This window comes from Pristiophorus japonicus, chromosome 16 (assembly GCF_044704955.1).
Source record: "Pristiophorus japonicus isolate sPriJap1 chromosome 16, sPriJap1.hap1, whole genome shotgun sequence".
Taxonomy (NCBI): domain Eukaryota; kingdom Metazoa; phylum Chordata; class Chondrichthyes; family Pristiophoridae; genus Pristiophorus; species Pristiophorus japonicus.
This window is the reverse complement of record NC_091992.1, coordinates 61,412,912-61,437,062: the sequence shown is the minus strand read 5'-3', so window position 1 is coordinate 61,437,062 and position 24,151 is coordinate 61,412,912. Positions and strand designations below refer to the sequence as shown.

The following is a 24,151-nucleotide window of genomic DNA, read 5'->3' as shown; positions in this document are numbered from 1 at the left end:
ATTTCTCCTCACCTCAGTCCTAAATGACCGACCATATCCCTCTAATATTCCTCTCGTAATTATTGCTCAGTAATATTTCCCTCCTGATTATCCATCAGCAATATTTCTCTGATTGTCCCTCAATAATATTCCTCATTATTATTCATCAGTATTATTCCTCTCATAATTACTTCTCATAATCATCCCTCATTAATATTCCTGACTGTCCCTCAGTGATATTGCTCTCATGGGTTGATAGATGGTGACAGGTAGGTAGAGTCAAGGTAAAGGCATAGTAATATAAAGATAAGTCTATCTTAGCCATCTCTTAACCATTTTCTTTTTTCCCCTGCAGACTGATGCCTGTACCCTTCATTGTTCTGACCTTTCCTTAGTCTCCTGCCCCTTCTGTCTTGGGAAATTCCAGTAACGGTTTGAATTGCACCTTGAGCCTTTCCAAAGGTCTTCAGGATTGTTGTTATCCTGTTGTGACACTCCCCTTTAATTAGCCCCAATCCCTTAAATTTAACTTAAAAGGAATGTTTCATTCCCAACCCTACTGTGCTCCCTGGAACCCATCGATCTGAGGTTGGGCTAACGACTGAGGCGAACATGAGATGTGGTGCTTTCCTGACCTGGCTGTTTTAAAGCAGGAATGTTGTGCTTTGTGGAAAGGCCAGGGACGGCTAATCTCACTGCAGTGAGGCCTGCCTTATACCTGCACTCACTCCCTCTGCAACCTCACCGTCGTTCCACCGCTCTACCAGCTGCAACTAGCTTGTTTACGCTTGGTTTAAATGGAGTGGATTCTGAGGCTGAGTGAACCCTACTGTGCCAGCCATTGAAACCCTTGCAGAACCTTTTTGTTTGCCAACGCTGTGCCCATCAAGGTGAGGGATATGTTGGGGAATGGAAGGCTTCCTATTCCTGGCATCCTGGGTCAGCATCAAATACTTCCAGGTCAGGTTTGGGACTGGAGATCCCAATTTCCAACCTCAGAGCAGCGCCCCCTGCTGCACCGATGCAGAAGTCAATGCTGGCCATTTTGTAGCTTCTTCCAGTGAGATTACCAATTTGGGGCTACAAGGGCCGTGGGGCTCATTGTCGGTCGGCGCGGACACGATGGGCCAAAATGGCCTCCTTCTGCGCTGTAAATTTTTATGTTTCTATTAGTGGGCTGATTTTTGCTCCGTGACCATACTCCTACAGGGAATTCGCTGGAGACTCACCAACTCATTTCATGAACGCTTTTACAGCCAGCAGACTTACATCCTATTAGACTGGACTACATTTAACCCCAGGACCCCGAGGTGTGGGGATCAAACCTACTGCATCTAATCTTAAATCAAAGTTACATTAAAGAAACAATCCTGCAGAAAGCACCTGTTACGTCTGCAGTATTCAAATATAACTTGTAAATATAAACCACTTGGGGGGATGGGGACGGGAGAATCCAGTTGGATAGCGGGGGGGCGAGGGGCGCTACAGGGGCGTTAAAGGGTTTATAGCCACGAGGGCAGACATTAGCGCCGCTTGGCAACATCAGTGTGCCGGTACCAGCAGTGCTGAGGAGTATCGCCCGGGAGCGCTGCGCTGGTGTGCAACATGGAAGCAAACGTTGGTTCACTCACCACCCATAGCGACCCACGGTGACCCCGCCAGAGAAAGCCTGGCATGCAGAGCTGCCCGGGGCGCTAGTGGAAGGCAGGACTGCATTGGGTAAGTGTGCTTGATTGTTGGAATTTTTCTTTTTGCGATTTAACTTTATTTGGGGTGAGTGATGTAGAGGGAATGTTTTGGGTGAATTTTGGTCTAGTTTTTTTTTGCAGGGAGGCCTCTCTTGGGGCGCTACGAAGCCGGTTCTTTAGCTCAGGATCTTCAGTTGCTCACCCGGCCTAGTGCTCCGAGAGAAGTGTGGAATGCCTCCCTCAGCGCCCCGCCCCACTGTCAGGGCACTGAAACTGAATTTTGTTGGGCCCGGCGCTAAAAATCTTCCGGCACTAAATTTAGCGCCCGGACGATATTAGTGCCTTAGCAGCCCTCCCCTCCGTTAGCGGCCTAGGCCAACATCCCCAGCATTGAAGCACTGACCACATTGATCAGCTCCGCTGGGCAGGCCAAATTGTCCGCATGCCAGACACGAGACTCCCAAAGCAAGCGCTCTACTCGGAACTCCATCACGGCAAACGAGCCAAAGGTGGGCATGGAAACATTACAAGGACACTCTCAAAGCCTCCCTGATAAAGTGCAACATCCCCACCGACACCTGGGAGTCCCTGGCCAAAGACCGCCCTAAGTGGAGAAAGTGCATCCGGGAGGGCGCTGAGCACCTCGAGTCTCGTTAATGAGAGCATGCAGAAATCAAGCGCAGGCAGCGGAAGGAATGTGCGGCAAACCAATCCCACCCACCCCTTCCCTCAACGACTATTTGTCCCACCTGTGACAGGGACTGTGGTTCTTGTATTGGACTGTTCAGCCACCTAAGAACTCATGTTAAGAGTGGAAGCAAGTCTTCCTCGATTCCGAGGGACTGCCTATGATGATGAGGAGCCCTCACACTGAATTCCTAGCCCTTGGCCTGTTAACCTGCAGCATCATCTCCGTATTCCCCAGTTACTATAGAAACACAAGGGAGTGCCATTCGATCGGGGAAAAGGAGGAATGTTCCAGCAATTAAACTTTATGATCATTTTCAAAAGCATTAAGAAGCAGGTTCCAAAGTTTAACAAGGTCTTTAAAACAAGGATATATTTCAAAGTAGTCCTCAATCAAGGGGAATCTGCTGGTGGGTTTAGTGCTGGACGGAAGAGGGGTCCTTTTTTGAAGGGTAGTGCAACCTCACATTTTGAAGCTGCATTTCTGCTCTACGCTACATATAATTACACAGAATGTACAGCACTGAGACAGGCTATTCAGCCTAACTGGTCCGTGCCGGTGTTTATGCTCCATAAGAGCCTCCTCCCACCATACTTCATCCACCCCATCAGAATATTCTTCCATTCCTTTCTCTCTCTCCTGGTTATCTAGCTTCCTCTTAAATGCATCAATGCTATTCACCTCAACCACCCCCTGTGGGAGTGAGTTCCACATTCTCATCACTCCCTGGATGAAGCACTTTCTCCTGAATTCCCTATTGCATTAGTCAGTGGCCATCTTATATTGATGGTCCCTAGTTTAGGACTCCCCACAAGTGGAGACATCTTCTCTGCATCTATCCTATCGAACCCTTGTGTAACAAGAGGCACAGTCTGAGGTGCAGCGAATTTCACCGACATTAGGAACATTTGTCTGAAACAATTAATTTCCTTAGCCACAAAGTCCAACATTTATGGAAATGCACCGTCACCAATATTAAGCAAGTACCAGGAATGAAAGCTCCTTTCTATATTAATTTGCAAAAGAATCATTAAGGAAACTTTTCAGGAATAAGGGGAAAATAGAGATATCGATAAAGCATGCGCTTTAGCAGGAATGGATCCTTATTTATTCTTGAAATGTTTGATCAGGCAAGTTGTCTATCTCATTGAACGGGGTGAGGTCCTGGAGTAAATGATAAAACCATGAGTTAAAGCACCTTAGTTACCAAGTTAAGCTCAAAGAGTTGGTACGCTACACTTTAGAGAAGGGTAGACTTAGGGATGATTTGATTGAGGTTTATAGAATGATGAAGGGATTAGATTGTGTTTTTGTAGACAATTTGATTCAACTAAATAGGTTGGGGAAGACCAGAGGTGACAATCTCAAGTTGTGTGAGGCCAGATCGAGGTTAGATGGCAGGAAATGGTTCTTTCCCCAGAGAATTGCGGGCCCCTGGAACTAGCGGCCATCCTGTGCAGTGAACACTGACTCGCTGAAATCCTTCAAAATGAGATCTAGACCTGCTTCTGGCTGCGGCAGAGACCACCTTGTACAAAGGTTAGAGGCTGCATAGCATGATCAGGGCCAGAGTGATGCCCGGCGCTAGTCTTGATGGGTTAAGGGGGGGGCGGGGGGGGGGGGGGGTCGGAGAGGAATTTCCCAGATTTTTTCACCCCAAATCGGCCTGGGTTTTAATCGGGTTTTGGACCTCTCCCAGGAGATCACATGACTCTTGGTTGGGGTGGGGAGTATATGAATTCTGAAGACACCACAGTTGTGTGGGACAGGCTGGGTGGACCAAAGGTTTTTTTTTCCCTGTCTGTCATTGTTCATGTTAAGTCTCAAATAAAGCAATGTGACTGAGTACTGTAGACTTGAGTAAGTGTAACCTTAGTCTCTTTATTCTGACTCCAGAGTGCTGGCACAGCATGGGAGGCCTGCTTATATTCAGTGCTCCCAAGGGATGCTGGGATCCCTAGGGACTCCCAACAGTGGTGTTGCATACATAACAGTTCATATGTTCATATCGCAACGTAAAGTGAAACACTCCTTCCACCTCCTGGGCCACAGAGGGCTGCTACAACTAGCATATAAAAACATTCAGAAAACTATCTCCAGTTCATCGCAGTTTAAAAGTACACAGCCCGATCATTCTTACCTGAACTCACTGACTTCAGAGAGAAATGATCGCAGGGAGAAAGCAGTCGAGAGTGAAAGGCAGAGTGAGGATTAGGTTAAATGGCATTGTAAAAATGAACCAACTGGTGAATCGGACTTTCAATATTCATTCATATTGTTGTGACCTGGAACACACTGCCTGAAAGGGCGGTGGAAGCAGATTCAATAGTAACTTTCAAAAGGGAACTGGATAAATACTTGAAGGGACACATTTTGTGGGGCTGTGGGGAAAGAGCAGGGGGAGTGGGACTAATTGGATCGCTCAGCCATGATCATATTGAATGGTGGTGCAGGCTCGAAGGGCCGAATGGCCTACTCCTGCACCTATTTCCTATCCAAGAGCCGACACAGGCATGATGGGCCGAATGGCCTCCTTCTATGCTGTATCGGCATAGCACACCTGTGTGCAGTTTTGTAGAACAGGAGGAAATCGGGTCACAAGGTATTTGTTCACTCGTGAACGCAGAAGGTCAAACTCTCTCATTTGTTCAATGCTCAGTCACCTGACACAAATTTTCACTTCTTTACTCAATCAAAACAAAAGTTCAATTTGAAGCTGAGGAGAAGCCCACAGATTTTAGTTTGCAAAATACACCAGTGCTGGCGGGAAATTAAGTCAACGGGTTTTGCAGCAAAATATGGAAATCCTTCTCAGGGTGGGGGTGGGGGGGTTGGGCAAGAAGTTCAAAATAGGTCAGGAAATGGCTGATGACTGAATGCACGAGGCCTGAGGCCTATCGAGTAGCAAGTGCTGCCTGAAGAAGGATAGTTACTGAGCTACCGTACATGGATAAGGGGCAGAGGAGGAAATCAACAGGAAGTTATGCTGCAGAAGATAAAAAGCACATACTGAAAATAATACTGCGAGGCAGAAAACACATCTGCTGACTAGAAATAAAGAACCCTGTTAACGAGATTTTAGAGGAAAACTATTTTGAGAGCAAGTGTTGAATTTGAGGAACCATTTCTGTATTCTCTTATAAAAAAACACACAGAATGGCTGCAGTCAATGTTAAAAAGCCAATTGTGAAAATTCTTTACATAACAATCGAGAATGAAAGTATAGGCACAAAATCACAAGCCAATGGTGGATAAGGAAGGCCATTCAGCCCATCTAAATTCAGCCATCAGGAAAACCCAACAGACTCGCCCTCTCCCCTACTCCCCTCCCCTCCCCACCCCACTCCCCTCCCCTCCCCACCCCACTCCCCTCCCCACCCCACTCCCCTCCCCCCACCCCACTCCCCTCCCCAGCGCAGCATTCAATTGGACCTTGCACCACTGCAGAGTTTTTGACTCCACTAATCTATCTGGGAGTTTTCTATCTTGTTCGCTTTCTGTGTGAATAGGTTCCTGATATCAGTTCTAAATTTGCCTTTCACTAGTTTATAAACGGGAAATAAACACACAAGGTAGAAAAGTATGAAGGGGCATGGGGAAAAGACCGGGCGATTGGAATTGAACAGACAGCTCCTTCGTGGATGGAGCCAGCAGTGTTGGAATGCTGGATTAAAATGGCCACCCTTCTCTACTTCTGTACGGTTATTTATCCAATTTGCAGTTTTCAATTCCAGCCCCATATCGCTGACATGATGGAGCAAGTTCCAGGCTATTCAGGTCCATGATACTACTCATGACAGTGTGGTTACAACCAATGAGGTTCACTAGTCACCAGAAATTCTTTTAGTTGAGTAACCAATGGCAACCAGCAGCTTAGAAAGCAACAGTTCCCTCCCACGCAAACTGTGCTGAGAGATGACTCTCAGACTGTGAAGGGGTTATAACTTGACAACATATTCATTGGAGATCATTTGTCAGATTACACGTCATGGTGGAGAAAGGGCCAGTTTCTTGAAGCTTGAAAAGCCTTTTCCAACATTTCTTAAATTCCAAACAATATCTCGGGAGTCTGAATTTTGGTTCAGGGAAATCTGAGAGTTTATTAAAAACAGAGACTGAGCCTTGCTGGCACCGGTGGGGACTGGTGGGGTGAGAGGCCGGGGGTGGGGGGTGGGAGGGTGAGTCCAGGAAGGCGGGGGGGTGAGAGGCCGTGGGGGTGGGAGGGTGAGGCCGGGGGTGGGGGGGCGTGCTGTGAGGCCGTGGTGAGTGGGGGAGGGGGGGGTGAGAGGCCCTGGGGGTGGGAGGGTGAGGCCGGGGAGAGAGTGGGGGGGGGGGAGTTGAGGCCGGGGGGTAGAATGGGGTGAGAGGTAGGGGTGGGGTGAGAGGCTGGGGGGGTTGAGGCCAGGGGGTGGGGGGGGGGGTGAGGCCGAGGCGGGGTGAGACCGAGGGGTGGGGATGCAAGGCTGTGGGGGAGGGGGGGTGTGGAGATGAGGCTGGGGGGGAGTTGAGGCCGGGGGGTGGGGGGGTGAGACTGGGGGTGGGAGGGGTGAGGTGAGGCCACTGAATGTACTGGTCCTGTTTATACACTGCATGCTGCACACTCAGGGTTCCTCCATCTCATGCACTATTGCCATCGCGTTAAGCAGCAACGCACAAAAACTAAAGTACCAAGATCGTTTTGTCATCTTTAGTGAATCAGAATTGGATTTTTAATGCTCCTCCTCTCCTACTTTTCCTTCACAGTTGGAAGGGTGACATGGTCTGGGGAGTAAATACCTTTAGGCCAGTCATTAATACGCTTTGGCATTCTACTGTGTCCCTCCTTACTTTGACTCTTTACCAAGACAGTATTTTCCATTTGTCTCCCAAAAGTCCCTGTAAAATAAAATCTGACTGAACCTAGATGAGTGCAGCTCCAACAACATTCAAGAAGCTCGACACTATCCAGGATAAAGCAGCCCTCTTGATTGGCACCCCCTCGATCACCTCCACCACCGGCGCATCGTGGCTGCAGTGTGTACCATCTACAAGATGCACTGCAGCAACTCGCCAAGGCTTCTTCGACAGCACCTCCCAAACCCCCGACCTCTACCACCTAGAAGGACAAGGGCAGCAGGCGCTTGGGAACACCATCACCTCCAAGTTCCCCTCCAAGCTGTACATCATCCTGACTTGAAAATATATCACCATTCCTTCATTGTCGCTGGGTCAAAATCCTGGAACTCCCTCCCTAACAGCACTGTGGGAGCACCTTCACCACACGGACTGCAGCGGTTCAAGAAGGTGGCTCACCACCACCTTCTCAAGGGCAATTAGGGATGGGTAATAAATGTCGACCTTGCCAGCAACGCCACATCCCAAGAATGAATAAAATTAATATAAAAAAACATGAGCAGGAACTGTTCCTGTACAAAGACACTTTATTCCAGTTGAATTACGATGACCAGTTCTCACGGGCAAGGGTCTGCACCTCTAGCTGTTTGCACAAGGATTAAAACAAGATGACGTGGAGTGACTGATTTATAGCTCCATATGTAACTCAGCTGTTTCTACTACTCTCTGTCCTAAATCTCTTACATTTAATCTTATATTTATGTGACCTTGTTCTAAACTCTGCAGTCACTGCAAATTATTTGTTTCTATCTGTGTCCCATCATAATTTGAAACACCTCTATGGGATCACCCTGCAATCTCCACTGTCCTACTGAAAACAGCCCCAAGTCTTTATATTGATCTTTCCTGGTGAATCGGCCCTATACCCTCGACATCCTTGCTGTGGTGTGGAGCCCAAGACTGCACACAGTACTCCACCTGGGGGCTCCCTTCTAACCAGTTTTTAATATAAATTGCTACCCTCCCTCTAATTCCATGCGCACCCATCTCCAATAGCCTCCTTCCTGGGCCCTTGTTAAAGACTTTTTCAAAGTCCATGCACACCACATCCACTGCATTTCCCCATCCCCCATATCTGTCACCTCCTCAACAACTCCATCAGGATGGTTAAGCATAAGCCTCCTTTCTGAAATATATGCTGGTTGCCTTTAATTATTTTCTCTTCGTCTATTTAGTAATTTCATACTTTATTTAGTAATTTAGTAAATTCTCCCCAGCACTGATGCTAAACTGGCCAGTAGTTATATGGGCGACCTGGTTACAGTTGTTATTGTCGGCACACATGGCAAGTAATTTGCACACAGCAAGGTCCCACAAACAGCAAGGAGATAAATGACCAGTTAATTGTTTTAATAATGCTGCTGAGGGAGAAATGTTGATCATAAGAACATAAGAAATAGGAGCAGGAGTAGGCCATACGGCCCCTCGAGCATGCTCCGCCATTTAATAAGATCATGGCTGATCTGATCATGGACTCAGGTCCACTTCCCCGCCCGCTCCCCATAACCCCTTATTCCCTTATCGTTTAAGAAACTGTCTATTTCTGAAATTTATTCAATGTCCCAGCTTCCACAGCTCTCTGAGGCAGCGAATTCCACGGATTTACAACCCTCTGAGAGAAGAAATTTCTCCTCATCACAGTATTAAATGGGCGGCCCTAATTCTAAGAATATGCTCTCTAGTTCTAGTCTCCCCTATCAGTGGAAACATCCTCTCTGCATCCACCTTGTCAAGCCCCCTCATAATCTTATACGTTTCGATAAGATCACCTCTCATTCTTCTGAATTCCAATGAGTAGAGGCCCAACCTACTCAACCTTTCCTCATAAGTCAACACCCTCATCTCTGGAATCAACCTAGTGAACCTTCTTTGAACTGCCTGCAAAGTAAGTATATCCTTTTGTAAATATGGAAACCAAAACTGCACGCAGTATTCCAGGTGTGGCCTCACTAATACCCTGTATAACTGTAGCAAGAGTTCTGTGCTTTTATACTCCATCCCCTTTGCAATAAAGACCAAGATTCCATTGGCCTTCCTGATCACTTGCTGTACCTGCATACTATCCTTTTGTGTTTCATGCACAAGTACCCCCAGATCCCCTTGTACTGCAGCACTTTGCAATATTTCTCCATTTAAATAATAACTTGCTCTTTGATTCTTTCTGCCAAATTGCATGACCTCACACTTTCCAACATTATACCCCATCTGCCAAATTTTTGCCCACTCACTTAGACTGTCTATGTCCTTTTGCATATTTTTTGTGTCCTCCTCACACATTGCTTTTCCTCCCATCTTTGTATTGTCAGCAAACTTGGCTACGTTACACTCAGTCCCTTCTTCCAAGTCGTTAATATAGATTGTAACTAGTGGGGTCCCAGCACTGATCTCTGCGACACCCCACTAGTTACTGATTGCAAACCCGAGAGTGAACCATTTACCCCAACTCTGTTTTCTGTTATTAGCCAATCCTCTATCCATGCTAATATATTACCCCCAACCCCCAATCATGACACCAAGAGAACTCCCCAGCTCTTTGAATAATGTCCATGGTTCTTTTGGGAACTTGGCTTAACACCTAATTGAGAGACGGCAGCTCCGCCAATGCTACACTCCCTCAGTACTGTGCTGAGGTGTTGGCCCAGAGTGTGTGCTGGAGTGGGGCTTGACCCCATGACCTTCTGATATAGAGGCGAGAGTGCTACCACTGGGCCACTTGGACCAGTTTTCTTTCTTGAGCTGTTGGTAGCCAATCAGGCTTCCTCGTCATCAAAACCAGAAGGTTGGTATCAGTGTACAGCTTCACATCATGATAGGTGAGCCAGAGTGAAGCAGGGCTAATGGAGATGTCAATTGACATCTTCATGCCACGTATCACATCTCCAGGCAAGACACATCTTCCTGGCAGTGATTGGGGAGCCCTGCCTGGAGAGCTCGGGTTTAGCAGGGAGCCACACCGCTTGTTGCAAGATCTGCAGACAATCAGAAACACAGGGCAGCAGTGACCAGGGATTAAAGTGACCAATTTGTCTGCCGTTGACTCCTCCCTGGTGACCATAGGGGGCGTCGACAGTGTCAGGTCTGCCACCCACAGAGTTATGAAGGGTTGGGGGTGAGGGCATTATTTAGCTGGACCAACAACTTCATCACTTTTGCCACTGACCAACAGCAACAACGAGAAGCCAAGATGATTCTGCACAATTGTTGGACCTCCCAGAGTCCAGAGGGTCACTGCTTGGATCCACGGTGTCATTACAGCACAGTGTGCAGTCTTAGGCTCCACGCTATAGGAGGGCTAGTGAGGCAATAGAGAGGGTGCAGCGCGACTCACTGGGATTCTGCCTGCTATTGAAACATTGGGTCTTTTCATTGGTGCAACACAGATTACAGAGTGCTATGATAGAAGTGTTTACAATTAGGAAAGAATGGACGGGGGAGATAGGACCAGGCTGTTTCTAGGTGATGAGGGGCCATTGATACAAGATTAACGGTGCGAGATTTAGGACTGAGGGCAGGAGAAATTTCTTCACACACAGAGTTGTGAGGTTGTGGAATTCACGCCCAGTATTAGCTGTTGAGGCAGGAACTATGTCAACGCTGAAGATTAGATTGGAGAAGGGGATGAAGGAAAAGGAGGTGGAAGGATGTGGGGATAGGATGGGCAATTGTGATTAGTACCAATTGCTGACACGGAGGGTAAACACAGACACGGACTGTTTGGGCCGAATGGCCTGTTTCCAGGTTGTATCTTCTATATTTCCTTCACTCATATGCAGAATGTTATGCCCTTCATGACCCGAGAAGGAGATCTCCATCACAGCTGTGGTAATGCCTGTTTCCTCATCCTAATTTGATGGAGAATGGAGAGTACGAGAATGGCAGCAGGGAGGCCCAGGTTGGCTCTGCGACATGTTCCACAACTTCGGCTTGAAGAGAGGTCTCAGTCTCCACCTCAACACACATCTCAACCAACAAGATGGCAGAGCTAGGGCGGGTAAGAGGGTGAAAGTGCCAAGGCATAGTGAGCAGTGATACCAGGGATGTTGAAAGACATGAAGGGGACAGTAGTGCAGCGGTTACATGAATGGACTAATAGCCCAGATGCCTGACATTCTCGAGAATTCCACCATGCTAGTTTGAGAATTTGTATCATTTTTAAAAATCTAGAAAGAAAAAGTGGCCATGAGGTTGTCGGATTCAGTAATGTCCTTTCGGGAAGGATACCTGCTGTCCTTACCTGCTCTGGCCTATATGTGACTCACGTGGTAGACTCTTAACTGCCCACTGTGGTGGACTAGCAAACCACTCAGTGGTATCAAACCACTACAGCGAATACCTCACAGACTACAGCGGTTCAAGAAGGCCCACCACCACCTTCTCAGGGCAACAATGGATGGGCAATAAATGCTGGCCTTGCCAGCGATGCCTGCAGCACGAGAATGAATGAAGATAAACTGGTACTAACGCTCGGTGCCTTCCCAGAAGGTCCACAGCTACATCACTTCTCCAAGGGGGAAAAACTCAACATTGCTAAATCATCACCGCCTGCACTTCAACACCAACTTCTCCAAATACCATCTGCTGCCATCTTACACTGGGCTCCTGACACTGTTAGTGACCAGTAATTACTCAGCATAATGTTCAAATTTACAAAGGAATATACTTGCTTTGGAAGCAGTTCACAGAAGGTTCACTAGGTTGATTCCGGAGATGAGTTGGTTGACTATAGAAACATAGAAAATAGGTGCAGGAGTAGGCCATTCGGCCCTTCGAGCTGCACCACCATTCAATAAGATCATGGCTGATCATTCCCTCAGTACCCCTTTCCTGCTTTCTCTCCATACCCCTTGATCCCTTTAGCCATAAGGGCCATATCTAACTCCCTCTTGAATATATCCAATGAACTGGCATCAACAACTCTCTGTGGTAGGGAATTCCACAGGTTAACAACTCTCTGAGTGAAGAAGTTTCTCTTCATCTCAGTCCTAAATGGCCTACCCCTTATTCTAAGACTGAGTCCCCTGGTTCTGGACTTCCCCAACATCGGGAACATTCTTCCCGCATCGAACCTCTCCCGTCCCATCAGAATCTTATGCGTTTCTATGAGATCCCCTCTCATCCTTCTAAACTCCAGTGTCTAAAGGCCCAGTTGATCCAGTCTCTCCTCATATGACAGTCCAGCCATCCCTGGAATCAGTCTGGTGAACCTTCGCTGCACTCCCTCAATAGCAACAACGTCCTTCCTCAGATTAGGAGACCAAAACTGAACACAATATTCCAGGTGAGGCCTCACCAAGGCCCTATACAATTGCAGTAAGACCTCCCTGCTCCTATACTCAAATCCCCTAGCTATGAAGGCCAACATGCCATTTGCCTTCTTCACCGCCTGCTGTGCCTGCATGCCAACTTTCAATGAATGATGAACCATGACACCCAAGTCTCGTTGCACCTCCCCTTTTGGAAAGATGTGACATGATAGGTCCAAGTCAGCATGGATTTGTGAAAGGGAAATCATGCTTGACAAATCTTCTGGAATTTTTTGAGGATGTTTCCAGTAGAGTGGACAAGGGAGAACCAGTTCATGTGGTGTATTTGGACTTTCAGAAGGCTTTCGATAAGAGATTAATGTGCAAAGTTAAAGCACATGGGATTGGGGGTAGTGTGCTGACATGAATTGAGAACTGGTTGGCAGACAGGAAGCAAAGAGTAGGAGTAAATGGGTATTTTTCAGAATGGCAGGCAGTGACTAGTGACGTACCGCAAGGTTCTGTGCTGGGGCCCCAGCTGTTTACATTGTACATTAATGATTTAGACGAGGGATAGTATCTCCAAATTTGCGGATAACACTAAGTTGGGTGGCAGTGTGAGCTGCGAGGAGGATGCTATAAGGCTGCAGAGTGACTTGGGTGAGTGGGCAAATGCATGGCAGATGAAGTATAATGTGGATAAATGTGAGGTTATCCACTTTGGTGGTAAAAACAGAGAGACCGACTATTATCTGAATGGTGACAGATTAGGAAAAGAGGAGGTGCAACGAGACCTGGGTGTCATGGTACATCAGTCATTGAAGGTTGGCATGCAGGTACAGCAGGCGGTTAAGAAAGCAAATGGCATGTTGGCCTTCATAGCTAGGGGATTTGAGTATGGGGCAGGCAGGTGTTACTACAGTTGTACAGGGCCTTGGTGAGGCCACACCTGGAGTATTGTGTACAGTTTTGGTCTCCTAACTTGAGGAAGGACATTCTTGCTATTGAGGGAGTGCAGCGAAGGTTCACCAGATTGATTCCCGGGATGGCGGGACTGACATATCAAGAAAGACTGGATCAACTGGGCTTGTATTCACTGGAGTTCAGAAGAATGAGAGGGGATCTCATAGAAACGATTAAAATTCTGACGGGTTTAGACAGGTTAGATGCAGGAAGAATGTTCCCAATGTTGGGGAAGTCCAGAACCAGGGGTCACAGTCTAAGGATAAGGGGCAAGCCATTTAGGACCGAGATGAGGAGAAACTTCTTCACCCAGAGAGTAGTGAACCTGTGGAATCCTCTACCACAGAAAGTCGTTGAGGCCAATTCACTAAATATATTCAAAAAGGAGTTAGATGTAGTCCTTACTACTAGGGGGATCAAGGGGTATGGTGAGAAAGCAGAAATGGGGTACTGAAGTTGCATGTTCAGCCATGAACTCATTGAATGGCAGTGCAGGCTCGAAGGGCCGAATGGCCTACTCCTGCACCTATTTTCTGTTTCTATCTTTCCTAATCTGCCGCCATTCAGATAATATTCTGCCTTCGTGTTTTTGCCACCAAAGTGGATAACCTCACATTTATCCACATTATACTGCATCTGCCCTGCATTTGCCCACTCACCTAACCTGTCCAAGTCACCCTGCAGCCTCTTAGCATCCTCCTCACAGCTCACACCGCCACCCAGTTGAGTGTCATCTGCAAACTTGGAGATATTACACTCAATTCCTTCATCTAAATCATTAATGTATATTGTAAAGAGCTGGGGTCCCAGCACTGAGCCCTGTGGCACTCCACTAGTCACTGCCTGCCATTCTGAAAAGGACCCGTTTATCCCGACTCTCTGCTTCCTGTCTGCCAACCAATTCTCTATCCATGCCAGTACATTACCCCGAATACCATGTGCTTTGATTTTGCACATCACTCTTTTGTGTGGGACCTTGTCAAAAGCCTTTTGAAAGTCCAAATACACCACATCCACTGGTTCTCCCTTGTCCACTCTACTAGTTACATCCTCAAAGAATTCCAGAAGATTTGTCAAGCATGATTTCCCTTTCATAAATCCATGCTCACTTGGACCGATCCTGTCACTGTTTTCCAAATGCGCTGCTATTTCATCTTTAATAATTGATTCCAACATTTTCCCCACTACTGATGTCAAGCTAACCGGTCTATAATTACCCGTTTTCTCTCTCCCTTCTTTTTTAAAAAGTGGTGTTACATTAGCTACCCTCCAGTCCATAGGAACTGATCCAGAGTCGATAGACTGTTGGAAAATGATCACCAATGCATCCAATATTTCTAGGGTCACTTCCTTAAGTACTCTGGAATGCAGACAATCAGGCCCCGGGGATTTATCGGCCTTCAATCCCATCAATTTTCCCAACACAATTTCCCGCCTAATTAGGATATCCTTCAATTCCTCCTTCTCACTGCACCCTCGGTCCCCTAGTACATCCGGAAGGTTATTTGTGTCTTCCTTCGTGAAGACAGAACCAAAGTATTTGTTCAATTGGTCTGCCATTTCTTTGTTCCCCATTATAAATTCACCCGAGTCCGACTGCAAGGGACCTACGTTTATCTTCACTACTCTTTTTCTCTTCACATATCTCTCGAAGCTTTTGCAGTCAGTTTATATGTTCCCGGCAAGCTTCCTCTCGTACTCTAATTTCCCCCTCCTAATTAAACCCTTTATCCTCCTCTGCTGAATTCTAAATTTCTCCCAGTCCTCTGGTTTGCTGCTTTTTCTGGTCAATTTATATGCCTCTTCCTTGGATCTAACACTATCCTTAATTTCCCTTGTTAGCCATAGTTGAGCCACCTTCCCCGTTTTATTTTTACTCCAGACAGGGATGTACAATTGCTGAAGTTCATCCATGTGATCTATAAATGTTTGCCATTGCCTATCCACCGTCAACCCTTTGAGTATCACTCGCCAGTCGATTACAGCCAATTCACGCCTCATGCCGTCGAAGTTAGCTTTCCTTAAGTTCAGGACCCTAATTTTTGATTTAACTGTGTCACTCTCCATCTTAATAAAGAATTCTACCATATTATGGTCACTCTTCCTCAAGGGGCCTCGCACAACAAAATTGCTAATTAGTCCCTTCTCATTACACATCACCCAGTCTAGGATGGCCAGCTCTCTAGTTGGTTCCTCAACATATTGGCCAAGAAAACCATCCCTAATACACTCTAGGAAATCCTCCTCCACCGCATTGCTACCAGTTTGGTTGGCCCAATCTATATGTAGATTAAAATCGCCCATGATAACTGCTGTACCTTTATTGCACACATTCCTTATTTTTTGTTTGATGCTGTCCCCAACCTCACTACTACTGTTTGGTGGCCTGTACACAACTCCCATCAGCGTTTTCTGTCCTTTGGTATTCCGTAGCTCCATCCATACCGATTCCACATCATCGAAACCAATGTCCTTCCTTATTATTTCATTAATTTCCTCTTTAACCAGCAACGCCACCCCGCCTCCTTTTCCTTTCTGTCTATCCTTCTTAAATGTTGCATACCCCTGGATGTTGCATTCCCAGCCTTGGTCAATCTGGAGCCATGTCTCCGTGATGCCAACTACATCATATCCATTAACTGCTATCTGCGCAGTTAATTAGTCCACCTTATTCCGAATACTCCCCGCATTGAGGCATAGAGCCTTCAGGCTTGTCTTTTTAACACACTTTGCCCCTTTAGAATTTTGCTGTAATGTGGCCCTTTTTGTTTTTTGCCTTGGGTTTCTCTGCCCGCCACTTTTAGTATTCTCCTTTCTATCTTTTGCTTCTGACTCCATTTTATTTCCCTCTGTCTCCCTGCATAGGTTCCCATCCCCCTGCCATATTAGTTTAACTCCGCTCCAACAGCACTAGCAAACACTCCCCCAAGGACATTGGTTCCGGTCCTGCCCAGGTGCAGACCGTTTGGTTTGTACTGGTCCCACCTCCCCCAGAACTGGTTCCAATGTCTTCGGAGCAAAGATTGCGTAGGTTGGGCCTCTACTCATTGGAATTCAGAAGAATGAGAGGTGATCTTATCGAAACATATAAGATTATGAAGGGGCTTGACAAGGTCGATGCAGAGAGGATGTTTCCACTGATAGGGGAGACTAGAACGAGAGGGCATAATATTTGAATAAGGGGCCGCCCATTTAAAACTGAGATGAGGAGAAATTTCTTCTCTCAGATGGTTGTAACACTGTGGAATTCGCTGCCTCAGAGAGCTGTGGAAGCAGGGACATTGAATAAATTTAAGACAGAAATAGACAGTTTCTTTAAAAGATAAAGGAATAAAGGGTTATGGGGAGCAGGCGGGAAAGTGGAGCTGAGTCCAAGATCAGATCAGCCATGATCTAATCGCACGCAGCATTCGAAATAAAGTAAATGAGTTGACGGCACAAATCATTACAAATGGATATGATTTGGTGGCCATTACAGAAACGTGGTTGCAGGGTGGCCAAGACTGGGAATTAAACATACAGGGGTATCTGACGATTCGGAAAGATAGACAAGAAGGGAAAGGAGGTGGGGTAGCTCTGTTAATAAAGGATGATATCAGGGCAGTTGTGAGAGACGATATTGGCTCTAATGAACAAAATGTTGAATCATTGTGGGTGGAGATTAGAGATAGTAAGGGGAAAAAAATCACTGGTGGGCGTAGTTTATAGGCCCCCAAATAATAACTTCACGGTGGGGTGGGCAATAATTAAGGGAATAATGGAGGCATGTGAAAAAGGAACGGCAGTAATCATGGGGGATTTTAACCTACATATCGATTGGTCAAATCAAATCGCACGGGATAGCCTGGAGAGGAATTCATAGAATGCATACTGGATTGTTTCTTAGAACAGTATGTTACAGAACCTACAAGGGAGCAAGCTATCTTAGATCTGGTCCTGTGTAATGAGACAGGAATAATAAACGATCTCCGAGTAAAAGATCCTCTCGGAATGAGTGATCACAGTATGGTTGAATTTGTAATACAGATTGAGGGTGAGGAAGTAGTGTCTCAAACGAGCGTACTATGCTTAAACAAAGTGGACTACAGTGGGATGAGGGCAGAGTTGGCTAAAGTAGACTGGAAACACAGACTAAACGGTGGCACAATTGAGGAAGAGTGGAGGACTTTTAAGGAGCTCTTTCATAGTGCTCAACAAAAACGTATTCCAGTGAAAAAGAAGGACGGTAAGAGAAGGGATAACCAGCCGTGGATAACCAAGGAAATAAAGGAGAGTATCAAATTAAAAACCAATGCGTATAAGGTGGCCAAGGTTAGTGGGAAACTAGAAGTGTGGGAAAATTTTAAACAACAACAAAGAATGACTAAAAAAGCAATAAAGAAAGGAAAGATAGATTACGGAGGTAAACTTGCGCAAAACATAAAAACAGATAGTAAAAGCATTTACAGATATATAAAACGGAAAAAAGTGACTAAAGTAAATGTTGGTCCCTTAGAAGATGAGAAGGGGGATTTAATAATGGGAAATGTGGAAATGGCTGAGACCTTAAATAATTATTTTGCTTCGGTCTTCACAGTGGAAGACACAAAAACCATGCCAAAAATTGCTGGTCACAGGAATGTGGGAAGAGAGGATCTTGAGACAATCACTATCACTAGGCGGGTAGTGCTGGACAGGCTAATGGGACTCAAGGTAGACAAGTCTCCTGGTCCTGATGAAATGCATCCCAGGGTATTAAAAGAGATGGCGGAAGTTATAGCAGATGCATTCGTTACAATCTACCAAAATTCTCTGGACTCTGGGGAGGTACCAGCAGATTGGAAAGCAGCTAATGTAACGCCTCTGTTTAAAAAAGGGGGCAGATAAAAGGCAGGTAACTATAGGCCGGTTAGTTTAACATCTGTAGTGGGGAAAATGCTTGAAACTATCATTAAGGAAGAAATAGCAGGACATCTAGATAGGAATAGTGCAATCAAGCAGACGCAACATGGATCATGGATTCATGAAGGGGAAATCATGTTTCACTAATTTACGGAATTCTTTGAGGATAAAACGAGCATGGTGGATAGAGGTGTACCGATGGATGTGGTGTATTTAGATTTCCAAAAGGCATTCGATAAGGTGCCACACAAAAGGTTACTGCAGTAGATAAAGGTACGCGGAGTCAGAGGAAATGTATTAGCATGGATAGAGAATTGGCTGGCTAACAGAAAGCAGAGAGTCGGGATAAATGGTTCCTTTTCGGGTTGGAAATCGGTGGTTAGTGGTGTGCCACAGGGATCGGTGCTGGGACCACAACTGTTTACAATATACATAAATGACCTGGAAGAGGGGACAGAGTGTAGTGTAACAAAATTTGCAGATGACACAAAGATTAGTGGGAAAGCGGGTTGTGTAGAGGATGGAGAGAGGCTGCAAAGAGATTTAGATAGGTTAAGCGAATGGGCTAAGGTTTGGCAGATGGAATACAATGTCGGAAAGTGTGAGGTCATCCACCTTGGGAAAAAAAAGTAAAAGGGAATATTATTTGAATGGGGAGAAATTACAACATGCTGCGGTGCAGAGGGACCTGGGGGTCCTTGTGCATGAATCCCAAAAAGTTAGTTTGCAGGTGCAGCAGGTAATCAGGAAGGCTATTGGAATGTTGGCCTTCATTGCGAGAGGGATGGAGTACAAAAGCAGGGAGGTTCTCCTGCAACTTATAGGGTATTGGTGAGGCCGCATCTGGAGTACTGCTTGCAGTTTTGGTCACCTTACTTAAGGAAGGATATACTAGCTTTGGAGGGGGTACAGAGACGATTCACTAGGCTGATTCCGGAGATGAAAGGGTTACCTTATGATGATAGATTGAGTAGACTGGGTCTTTACTCGTTGGGAGTTCAGAAGGATGAGGGGTGATCTTATAGAAACATTTAAAATAATTAAAGGGATAGACAAGATAGAGGCAGAGAGGTTGTTTCAACTGTTCGGGGAGACTAGAACTAGGGGGCACAGCCTCAAAATACGAGGGAGCCAATTTAAAACTGAGTTGAGAAGGAATTTCTTCTCCCAGAGGGTTGTGAATCTGTGGAATTCTCTGCCCAAGGAAGCAGTTGAGGCTAGCTCATTGAATGTATTCAAATCACAGATAGGTAGATTTTTAACCAATAAGGGAATTAAGGGTTATGGGGAGCGGGCCGGTAAGTGGAGCTGAGTCCACGGCCAGATCAGCCATGATCTTGTTGAAGGGCGGAACAGGCTCGAGGGGCTAGATGGCCTACTCCTGTTCCTAATTCTTATGTTCTTATGAATGAGGGAGCAGGCTCGAGGGGCCGTATGGTCTATTCCTGCTCCTATTTCTTATGTTCTTAAATGCAGTTCATTTAGTCTGTCTGTTATGTTGGCGGTTTGAGTTGGCATGCCATTGCCTCTCAGTGCCCGTTTCAATGTGTGAAACACCTAACCTTCCGCTCTTGTGATTTCCTGTCAGAAGGTGCAAGTGGGTTAGCTGGCTGCAATCCGCACTGTGGAAGATGGAGAGAGGAGAGTGCAACCATTAGTTAGTTCCTTTAAGTATGTGCTCCCTCTCTGAAAGTCATTGCAGAAGGGTTTGCAGGGTCTGGCCAATTACTGCACGGTCAGTAATGCTCAACGCTCGGGCAGTATGGGAGTTACCAGCTAGCTTTGTCCTTCCCAGTGCCACGTCACATCTTTCAACTGCCTCTCCATCGCAGCTCAGAGCTGATTTAGAATGTGTAGTGCTGTTTCCTTCTCACTGGCTGGCCTGATATATAGGAGGCACTTCCCTTATTCTAGCCCACACTGAAAACAGCACAATTCTGGGTAAACCAGCAGGCAGAAATTCTCAGAAACTTTCAGTAACCAATAGATAACCCCCAATCAACACACACAAAGATATTTCCAGGCTTATCGCTCATTTTTTTAAATAAATGCACACTGCGTATTGAAATTGATTATTTTTAAAGAAGGTAACTTATTTAAAGTGATGTAATGTAGCAACGATCGGTGAGTTTGGGTGTCAGGAGAAAGTTCAGAAGCTGTGCCACAATAACACCTGTGATTGACAGAAATGTGCTGCCTTGTTAGCAGTGCTGTGAGTAATTGAATGGTGAACATTGTGTGAACAATGAGTGAGCATTGGTGGTCTTGAGTCAGCCCGGATCAGCTGAGAGAGCAGTACGAGCATCTGAGGTTAGAGAGATTAGAATAAAGAAACCTGCCTTCACAACCCCGACTACTGCTGGAAAGTGACCTTAGAATTGGGTGAAGACAAGGCCCAAGATGCAACTGATGCTTAATCAGTCTCCAAACCTGGAATATTGTGTTCAGTTTTGGTCTAATCTGAGGAAAGACATTCTTACTATTGAGGGAGTGCAGCGAAGGTTCACCAGACTGATTCCCGGGATGGCAGGACTGACATATGAAGAAAGACTGGATTGACTAAGCTTATTTTCACTGTTAGAAGAATGAGAGGGGATCTCATAGAAACATATAAAATTCTGACGACAGGTTAGACGCAGGAAGAATGTTCCCGATGTTGGGGAAGTCCAGAACCAGGGGTCACAGTCTAAGGATAAGGGGTAGGCCATTTAGGACCGAGATGAGGAGAAACGTCTTCACTCAGAGAATTGTGAACCTGTGGAATTCTCTACCACAGAAAGTTGTTGAGGCCAGTTCGTTAGATATATTCAAAAGGGAGTTAGATATGGCCCTTACGGCTAAAGGGATCAAGGGGTATGGGGAGAAAGCTGGAATGGGGTACTGAAGTTGCAAAAATGATCAGCCATGATCTTGTTGAATGGCGGTGCAGGCTCGAAGGGCCGAATGGCCTACTCCTGCACCTATTTCCTGTGTTTCTATGTAAACACTCCGCACCTCCGATCAATTACTGCAGGGCAGTACATCGAGAGAGTCACAGGAGAAAGTTGGAGTAGGAAGTGCCCCATGAGCAAGAGAATTTACAAAAGAACCAGAGGGGGTTTGAGAAAGGTTTTACGCAGCGAGTTGCTGTGATCTGGAGTGCGCTGCCTGAAAGGGCGGTGGGAGCAGATTCAATAGTAAAGTTAAAACGGGAATTGGATACATATTTGAAAAGGAAAAATTTGCTGGGCTGTGGGGAAAGAGCAGGGCGGGGGGGGGGGGGGGAAAGGGGGACTAATTGGATCGTTCTTTCAGTGAAGCTAAATGGACGAATAGCCTTCTCCTGTGCCGTTCTAAGAGTGGTATAGTTGCGTCCAATAATCTGCAGCATACACGGCAACAAGTAGCAAACTAACAGAGATTTAAAATCACAACAGTATCGTATGTAAGATCCACAAAGAGCCGGATTTAATGAAGCCATTGATTGGCTATTGACAGCGATACATAGAAATAAGGATAGTATTGCAGTTACCCCAGTACTGGAAGTGAAAGAAAGCAACACAAAAGTAGTCAGACTGACAAAGCTCACAGTATCTCTCTCTTCATTAATTCATCGTTAAATGAAAGTGATGACTAATCTGGAACCCGCAGTGCGGACAGCAGGCTATATTCAGGGAATCGGTCCCTCGCTTTAAAAACAAATCAAATAATAATTTTAAGATGGGATGTTTCAGTATAGATTTTTAAAGATCAGTCAATGAAATGCACAGAATCAGAGAATATTTCTAATATTGTTGAAACGTTCAAAAAATCCTTGCATTTTTTGACCCCACATGGGTGGTTTTAATAATGTTTTTTTGTTGAATGGGTTCAACCATTGGCAAAATTTCAATTTATGGCCGGAGTAAATTCGGAGACCATGACATCACCTGGACAATTCTTTTAGAAAGATTGTAATTTTCGCTGGGTCAAAATGAGCAGGGGACTCCTGGCCCTGGTTTCTGTTCTCTGCTGAGCGAGCTGATCTTAGTCCGGGGAAGGTGGTAAGTGTATTCCGATGTGTGTCAGGCAGCTTGTAGTCACGGCCATCCTCGGGCTCACACACCTAGGGATGGCCACTTGAGCAAGGTGCCCACGGAACCATTCCTAACACGGGTTGGCTGCAAAGTGAAATCAGGAATCACTTTCCCCACACACAAAGGGTAGTGGAAAGATGGAACTGTCTCCCACCCACATGGCAGTGGATGCTGGGGGGGGGTCAGTTGAAATGTCCAAAACAGAGATGGATAGATTTTTGTTGGGCATGGGCATCACGGGATATGGAGAAAAGCCAGGTAGAGAGAGCGGAGGTACAAGGCAGCCATGGTCCAATTCAATGGCAGAGCAGGCTCGAGGGCCTCCTCCTGTTCCTATGTTCAGGGATGGTCAGGTCAGTAGGAAATCAAAGTCTTAGTGTTACCGCTGGTTGAGTGGCACTCTCATTATTTCACCATCCCCCAGGGTCCGAATGTGAGAGGGGCCCATGGTTAAAGAGATACTGTAGCCTTGCATCTGAATGACTGAAATAGAAATTCATATTATACAGAATTTTAAACCAAGCTTGAGTACATTTGGGGTAGGGGTGAAATCTTTTATTTAGGTAAGCAACACATGCAAAGTGATAACAAAGGTTACAGCATCGAGGCTTCAATAAATATCTTTCTTTTTAAAAAAAAAATTTTTTGTTTAATTTACTTTTTGTTAGAAAAATAGCATTGCTATGAGAAGACATCGTTGGCAACACTTTGTAATGGTTCACATGCAAATCAGCAGCGTAGCCCAAAACCCACACACAATACTGAGGCGAGTCGGAGGGAGGGAAGGGCAGGGGAAGGAGAGAGAGAGAAAAAGGAAGAGGAGAAAGGGAAGGGTTCGAGAGAAGGAAAGAGACAAGGGGGAGGGAGAGAGAGTAAGGTAAGGGGCAGAGACCAGGGGGTGGGGAGCAACCTCCATTTCCTAGCAGAGGCCAAATATAATTGGACTTAAAAACAAACAGAAGATACTGTGTTTGTATCAAATGATGTGCTTCCAGGCTCAGCCGCATCTTAAATCAAGTTAGACATTCATAGAGGAGAAGTCGAACAGCCTCGCTGTGCTAAAACCATGGCAACGTATGTCTTACACCCTCTAAAGGTAACTCTGAACATTTCTCCTAGTTGAGTAAGATAGGCTGGTCCAGCCCACAGATGTCTCCAAGAAGCCTTCACGTGCCGTATTGTTGACCTGTCCAGGAGTGTGTTTGAGCAGAAACAGAGCTGCTCCTCTCTCCGCCACTGCCCCAAGGACGGCTGTCCCTTCCTCCCACAGGACCAAGCTCATTCACTCACCCCTTGCCACCCTCCCCAACAACCAGTGCTGTCCCCAACACCAGGCCCGAATCTCAGCGGCCACACTGTCATAGCCTTACCCTGGAAACCAAGAACCAAGTCGGGGCATGGGCGACCAGGATTCTTCTCAAGGCCCAGTGAAGGCCACAGGCCGGCATTGCTCAGGGCCGGGCGTGAGTTTCCGGTAATCGGGGAACCAGAAACCTAAAGTCACAATCACCGGATTCACCAGCCTCAGAATCTCCTCGGGCCTTAGCGAGTCTGCACTATCATAAGGGCAGAAGGTGCTGCAACTGCACTGGCCAAGGGAAAGCCAATACAAGGGATGGGAGCTTGGGTGCCCTCCCCGGGGTGCCCAGTGCAGCATGCAGGGCAATATAATTAGAGCACAGAATGACCCACAATCTGTAACCACAGTCATATTCCGCAGTGCAGTCAGCGCCCCATGTGCTGATCCCGACCCCTCACCCT

The 24,151-nt window shown here is 46.3% G+C and overlaps 1 protein-coding gene across 1 annotated transcript in view; it reads right to left on the bottom strand.

Moving 5' to 3' along the window:
* The window catches only part of atp2a3 (ATPase sarcoplasmic/endoplasmic reticulum Ca2+ transporting 3), a 264,096-nt gene that overhangs the window by 6,339 nt on the left and 233,606 nt on the right, over positions 1–24,151 (bottom strand). The gene's annotated exons all lie outside the window — the stretch shown is intronic.